Source organism: Elgaria multicarinata, chromosome 8 (assembly GCF_023053635.1).
Source record: "Elgaria multicarinata webbii isolate HBS135686 ecotype San Diego chromosome 8, rElgMul1.1.pri, whole genome shotgun sequence".
Lineage (NCBI taxonomy): Eukaryota > Metazoa > Chordata > Lepidosauria > Squamata > Anguidae > Elgaria > Elgaria multicarinata.
Window position 1 is genome coordinate 93,646,018 of NC_086178.1, and position 6,000 is coordinate 93,652,017.

Genomic DNA, 6,000 nt, shown 5'->3' on the forward strand with positions numbered 1-6,000 from the left:
GCATGTCCTCTGCCTCTGAGCTGTTGTCCCTCTCCTTAGCTACGATCCATCCTCCGTGTGTAAGACATGGGCAAAGCCCCCCCTACCATTAGGCAGAGTGAGGCAATTGCCTCAGACTGCAGATTCTGGGGGGCAACACTTAGTAATCACCTGGTTGTTCCCCTTTGTTGGAGGGCAGAGATGTGTATGGCACCCAACCTATCCTGGGCCTCATAAGCCTGCCTGCTGTCTCAGGTGTGATGGTGGACACTATCCCATCACTGGTCTTAAAGTAAATTTCAACTGCCTGTCCAGCCAGATTCTGTACATGGGATGAGGATGGGAACCCATCTTTTCCTTTCTGAGAAATCTCTCCTCTCTCATCTCACACTATTGCCCCGCTCGTGCTCTTCGCTCCTCTGATGCCATGCTTCTCGCCTGCCCAAGGGTCTCTACTTCCCTTGCTCGGCTTCGCCCATTTTCTTCTGCTGCCCGTTACGCCTGGAACGCTCTTCCAGAACATCTGAGATCCACAAGTTCAATCGCAGCTTTTAAAGCTCAGCTAAAAACTTTTCTTTTTCCTAAAGCTTTTAAAACTTGATGCTGTTTGGACTTTATACTGTTATACTGTTAGTTTTACCCTACCCTGCGCCTGTTTACCCTACCCAGTGCCTGTTTGCATTCTCTTCCCCTCCTTATCGCTCTACTATGATTTTAATAGAATGTAAGCCTATGCGGCAGGGTCTTGCTATTTACTGTTTTACGCTGTACAGCACCATGTACATAGATGGTGCTATATAAATAAATAAATAATAATAATAATAATAATAATAAAAACCCTAAAACTAGGTTTGTAAAAGAAGCTCTATGGGCAATAATAAATAAATAAATAAATAAAGTATTAAATCATTTCCAGGTGACCAGTGAAGGAAAAAACTTCCTTCACCTTTTTCTTTTAGGCCATGAATTCTTTATATAGATATGAACAGACAGGCAGGAGAACAAAACATTTGTTGTCAAATTGTGAGAGCAGCGCTTATTGGGTCCGGTTGGCGAAGGGTCGAGAACAAATTAGACACACAGGCATAACTGGGTAATAAATTGGCCACAACTTTATTGACTCACTTGAATAGGCTTGGCGGCAGCATAGCACATGGATCCTGTAATTGGCCCGCCCACCTGCTGACCAATTCCCATTCTTGGCCCACATGCCAGGGACACTGGTGGTGGATGGTAGGCCAGGGACACACCACGGCATGGACTACTAGTGTGAACCCCTTTCCATCTCCCCAGATGTGGCCAGCTCGCAGCCCCCACGCTGGTCTGGTCTTGGTGCTACATCTCCAAGATCCCTTATGGGAATCCTTGCCATGGGGGAGCAGGGAGGCCAATCCCGCTCCCCCTCACCAATGGATCCAGCCCAATGCGTATGACGCCTACATACGTTGTGACAAATGTTATAAAATGAAGCATCCACGCAGAATATACTGATAGTCCAGATCAACTTATTTACAATGGAGTTAGTCTTGCAATGGGGAAGGCAAAAACCTTGTACAGTCTTTGCCAATTGCTGTGCAGGTAAAATTCCTTCCCAGCCCCATAAACTGGCAACTACTTCTGCCACTACAAGACATCTTACTACTAGGAGCGGGTGGGTGGAGAAGCCAGCAACTGCAATCCTGGAGCCGCATGGGAGGACAGCCTGAGATTGAACTGGAGGCAGAACGAAGGCGAGATCTCACTCTGCCAGGTCTGCCTCTTTGGCCACACCCCATCGTCACGCTGATTGGCTCAGCAGTCCCCTCCTGGGAAGGCGATGCTGCTGTACCACCGCACCGCTCTCCACCAGCCATTCTCCCTTCGCTGCCAGCCAGCGCGTCTCACAATTCACTGCTCCCCGTTAAGCGGGGAACTCAGCTTATCATGTCTGTTGCTTGATCATGTTTCCAGAGATGGCAAATCACCAGGAAATGGCTCATGAATGATATTTACGTGTTGTCAGTGACAGGATACAAAAAGAAAGGTTACATGCACATGACGTACAAAGAGTAGATGATGACAATCCTGGCAGGAGGGCATAAAAGAAAGAAAACACTCAAGTATTTTTCAACTATTCATAAGATATCACAGTTGAAAGTAAGGGGTTTGCAAGATCAGAGGCAGCTAACAATCAATTTACATTTTTTGGGCGAGACACTGAAGAACCAGACTATACATTATAAACAAACATATGTAACAGTAGCTTAATAGTTCTTCTTCCACAGGAAAAACCACTGAGAGTGAAGAAGCAACAAGGGAAGGTGCCTTTCCTTCCACTTGTGCCCATCCAGATATTTCGAACCTATGTTTTATCTCTCTTTCCCCAAACATAGGCTTTTACCACATGCATACCTTGAGTGATTTTTACATGACAGGTTTTAAAGATTTTAAACCCACTGTGTGTGTATAATTTGCGGATTGACTCAAAAACAGCCTCCTCCAACCTGGTGCCTTCCAGATGTATTGGACTACAACTTCCAACATCCCCAGAGCCAGTATGGGTGGGTAGGGGATGCTATGAATTGTAATCCAACACTTCTGGAGGATACCAGGTTGGGAAAGATGCCCTAAGGATCCTTGTTCAAGCAGGATAAAACATGCATTCTTGACAATCTGAGCTGTACATTTTCACTGCAGCCTGATGTAACTATAAGCCATAAATATCACGTGTGGAAGAAGCCTATGTTTGGGGAAAGAAAGATAAAACATAGGTTCTAAAATATCTGCCTCTATGGGATGCTAACTTAGTGAAAGATGTGTATAAAGTTGAGTTTAAACTACTGCTAAGATAAAAATTGGACACGGTTATCAAAGATAATCTAAACACTTCACTGAAGGAAGCTGCCTCCTTCTTAGAGATTTTGATAAATCTCTCAGGACTTATCTTGCAATTCAATAGTAATCTTTTCATAAGCATAAAACTTCCTCCCCTTGTCTTTAACCCCTTCTCCATGGTCTGAAACTTAACTCTACATAATTTCTTGTATCTGGTTTTTCCTCCCTTAAGGTCAAAGTTATTATGACCAGAAAGAAATATTCCCATCTGTTTCATCTGTAGGACAAAACCATGGCTTCACCCAGGTGGCCATTTGCCAAGGCATAATGGTTACCATGATGTATGTGTGACTATTTGGTATACTGGTCGGTTGCATTGTCTTAACCAAAATAATCTGACCTCTTTTCTACTTGCCCAGATCTGTAATCAGGAGCCTGCCTTCGCGATGCTGCTTTGGCACCGTGCTGCCGCTAAACCCTGTGGTTTTGCTGCTGTGGGGTGGCACAGGCTTTCCAGTGGCCATTCGGCTCTCTGAGCCTGCCTCCAGCCCGGCTTCCAGCAACCAATCAGAGGTTGACTTTCACCTGGGAACACCCCCAACTCAAAGATAGAATGAGGACAGACAGCAGAAGAGCTGTGTTGACCTTGCTCCAGTGGGAAAAGTCAGAGTAAGTCCCCAACTTTTTCAGTGAAGAGCTTCATCTATTTGCCCCACGGTGGCTGTGAATTGGTGGCTGCCCGTTTCGCAGCCACCATGGGGCAAAGATGATGTTTAGACAGTCCTCCAGGTGTGGCCGGATTATACCGACAACTAGCTTACCAAACAGTTTAGGGTGACCATATTTTGGAAACCAAAAAGGAGGACAATATGGCCGCCCTCAAGGAAGCGTGCCCACCTCAACATGCCCAGTCCCCATCTTGACATGATTGGCCCCCAAGGGGGTATGGTCTTGGTCACATGGCAATATGGCCACCCAGTTCCATGCATAACACAATAAGATACTACTTAGTAAATAGCCATCTCTCTCTCATATGCACGGATTGACCCTCTGGTTTACACATTCTGGGTTGGAACCTCACGCCTGGGGGGGCCAAATCCAGTCCTCTGGGATTTCCCAGATGGCCGCACCCTCAGCCCAGGCACCACACCCTTTCCACTGTCCACAAGCGGCTTCCCTGCTTTTGTGTAGTTTTTTCACATTCTAAAAGGTTCAAATGCTTCTCCAAAATATGCTGGTATTTTGGGCATTTCCCCCCTGACCCTTTTGCCTTCGGCTCTGACCACTACTGGAATGCGGCCCCCAAGAGCTTTTCCGAAATGGAATCGAATCCCTGGGGCTGAAAGAGGTTCAATATCCCTGATCTAAACGGTGCCAAAATAATAATTATTCCGTTAAAGAATTCTTTTAAATTATAACTTAGTCTACACATGGGGGTGGGTGGACGGACATTAAATCAAACTACCTTTACGAAACCCAAAAACGAACTTACAAAAATTAAAATTCCAGCTCCAAACACAAGCTTCTGCTATTTTGGTTCATAAGGTTGCACTGGAGCTGACTCATCATCAGTTCTGCCTAAAATGACCCAGAATTAAAAAGAAAACAGAAGAAAAAAGATACAGTATATTCTGCTGGGAGAAACACAATATATAGCCAAAGCCCAATTCATTACATTCTTCCTTAACTGTTTTGTACACTTTGGGCCAAAATGCAAATGATATTTTCAAGCCACATGTGAAGTAGATTAAGAGCTTTGCATTCTTCCAAGGCATTAATTTAGGAAGAGAGATTTATTTTCTTTGAATACTAAGGGCCTCCCTGTCCATGCAGACCCATGTGGCTTATTGTTATATGCTTGGGGTTATTTCTGAAGTTCAGGAATAGCTAAAAATGAGCAAATAAGCACTTAAGGCTTCCACACTATTGCCAGTCTATGAAATAATATCCAGATGCCATCTTACAGAATTATTTCGTTCCTAGGATTATATAGTTCATTTGATTCATACATATGGTTAAAAATACCAGATCTAAGACGCATCACTGCATGTAGGATGGAGGTAAATAGTTATCAAAAGGCATTGGGTGGGTTTGCACATAATGCTAAGCCACCCCTGCAAATAAGCTATGCAGTGTAGTTCATAAAACCATAGATCGAAACTGGGCAGCATCTGAAGTATGTATAGTCCAATACTTTGCCTCAGACCAAGTTCCTCGATATTAAATCCACCCCTGACAAACAGATTAATCAAAATAATTCAGATCAGTGATTCTTATACTGTCGTGCAGCACAGATGAAGCATGGTGTATTTTTATGAGAACTCAATAAAAATAATAAGGGGAAAAAAACATGCTAAAGACCTTTAGAGCAAGCAGGGATGCATGCCAAATTAAGGTCCCTTTTGTATTAAGGTCCATCTGTGGGGAGTGGGGTTGTTGGTTCAGTCCAACTGTCAAAACATTTTACCTTCTCCCAACACACACTGCAGTGAAAAAAAGGACATAAAATCAAGTGACAGCAGCAGCAAGAAAGCCCTGTGGTGCAGTCAGCTCAATAGACACAAACATGAGGGTTAAAATCCGCATGGGAATTACTATCTTCACAAAGAATTATCTTCTGAGACAGTGGGACTCCTACTCCTCTTTGCTTAGTTCATATGGCATATTTTATTGAAAAGGTCTCTCTCAGAGCTCCATCACACCAGTGATTTATCACACTCTTGCCATGTCTGGTATGTGTTTTTGCAGCGCGGTACTTACATGACGTCGTCCCTGTCCTGTGCTCACCTCACCTCTTCTCCTCCCTTTTCCATCTTATTTTGGAGCGGGAAAGTCAGTTTTCTCCCCTCCATGTGCAGTGAACCTGCTCCTCCCTCCTGTGTATTGCTGTCCTTGCACTATATCAGACCATCCCGTTTTTGGCTGGGTGTGTGTGTGCTGAAGAGTGGTCTCCTGACAAAAGAGGAGGGTGGGTCAGTTCTCCACTCAACTGCTCAACCGTGAAAGGGGAGGGAGAGAGGCCCCCGAACACCCTGCAAAGAAGGCAAGCGAGGCCCCCACTGCCCATGCCCGGGACTCGGTTCCATTCAACGCTGTGGTTCTTACTCCTGAGTAGGCATGTCTAGGTTTCCTAACCAGAACAATGTTGGCTTCTCATTGCCATGCCAACGATGATCAAAAAATCTCCAAAAACTAATTGTAATACTT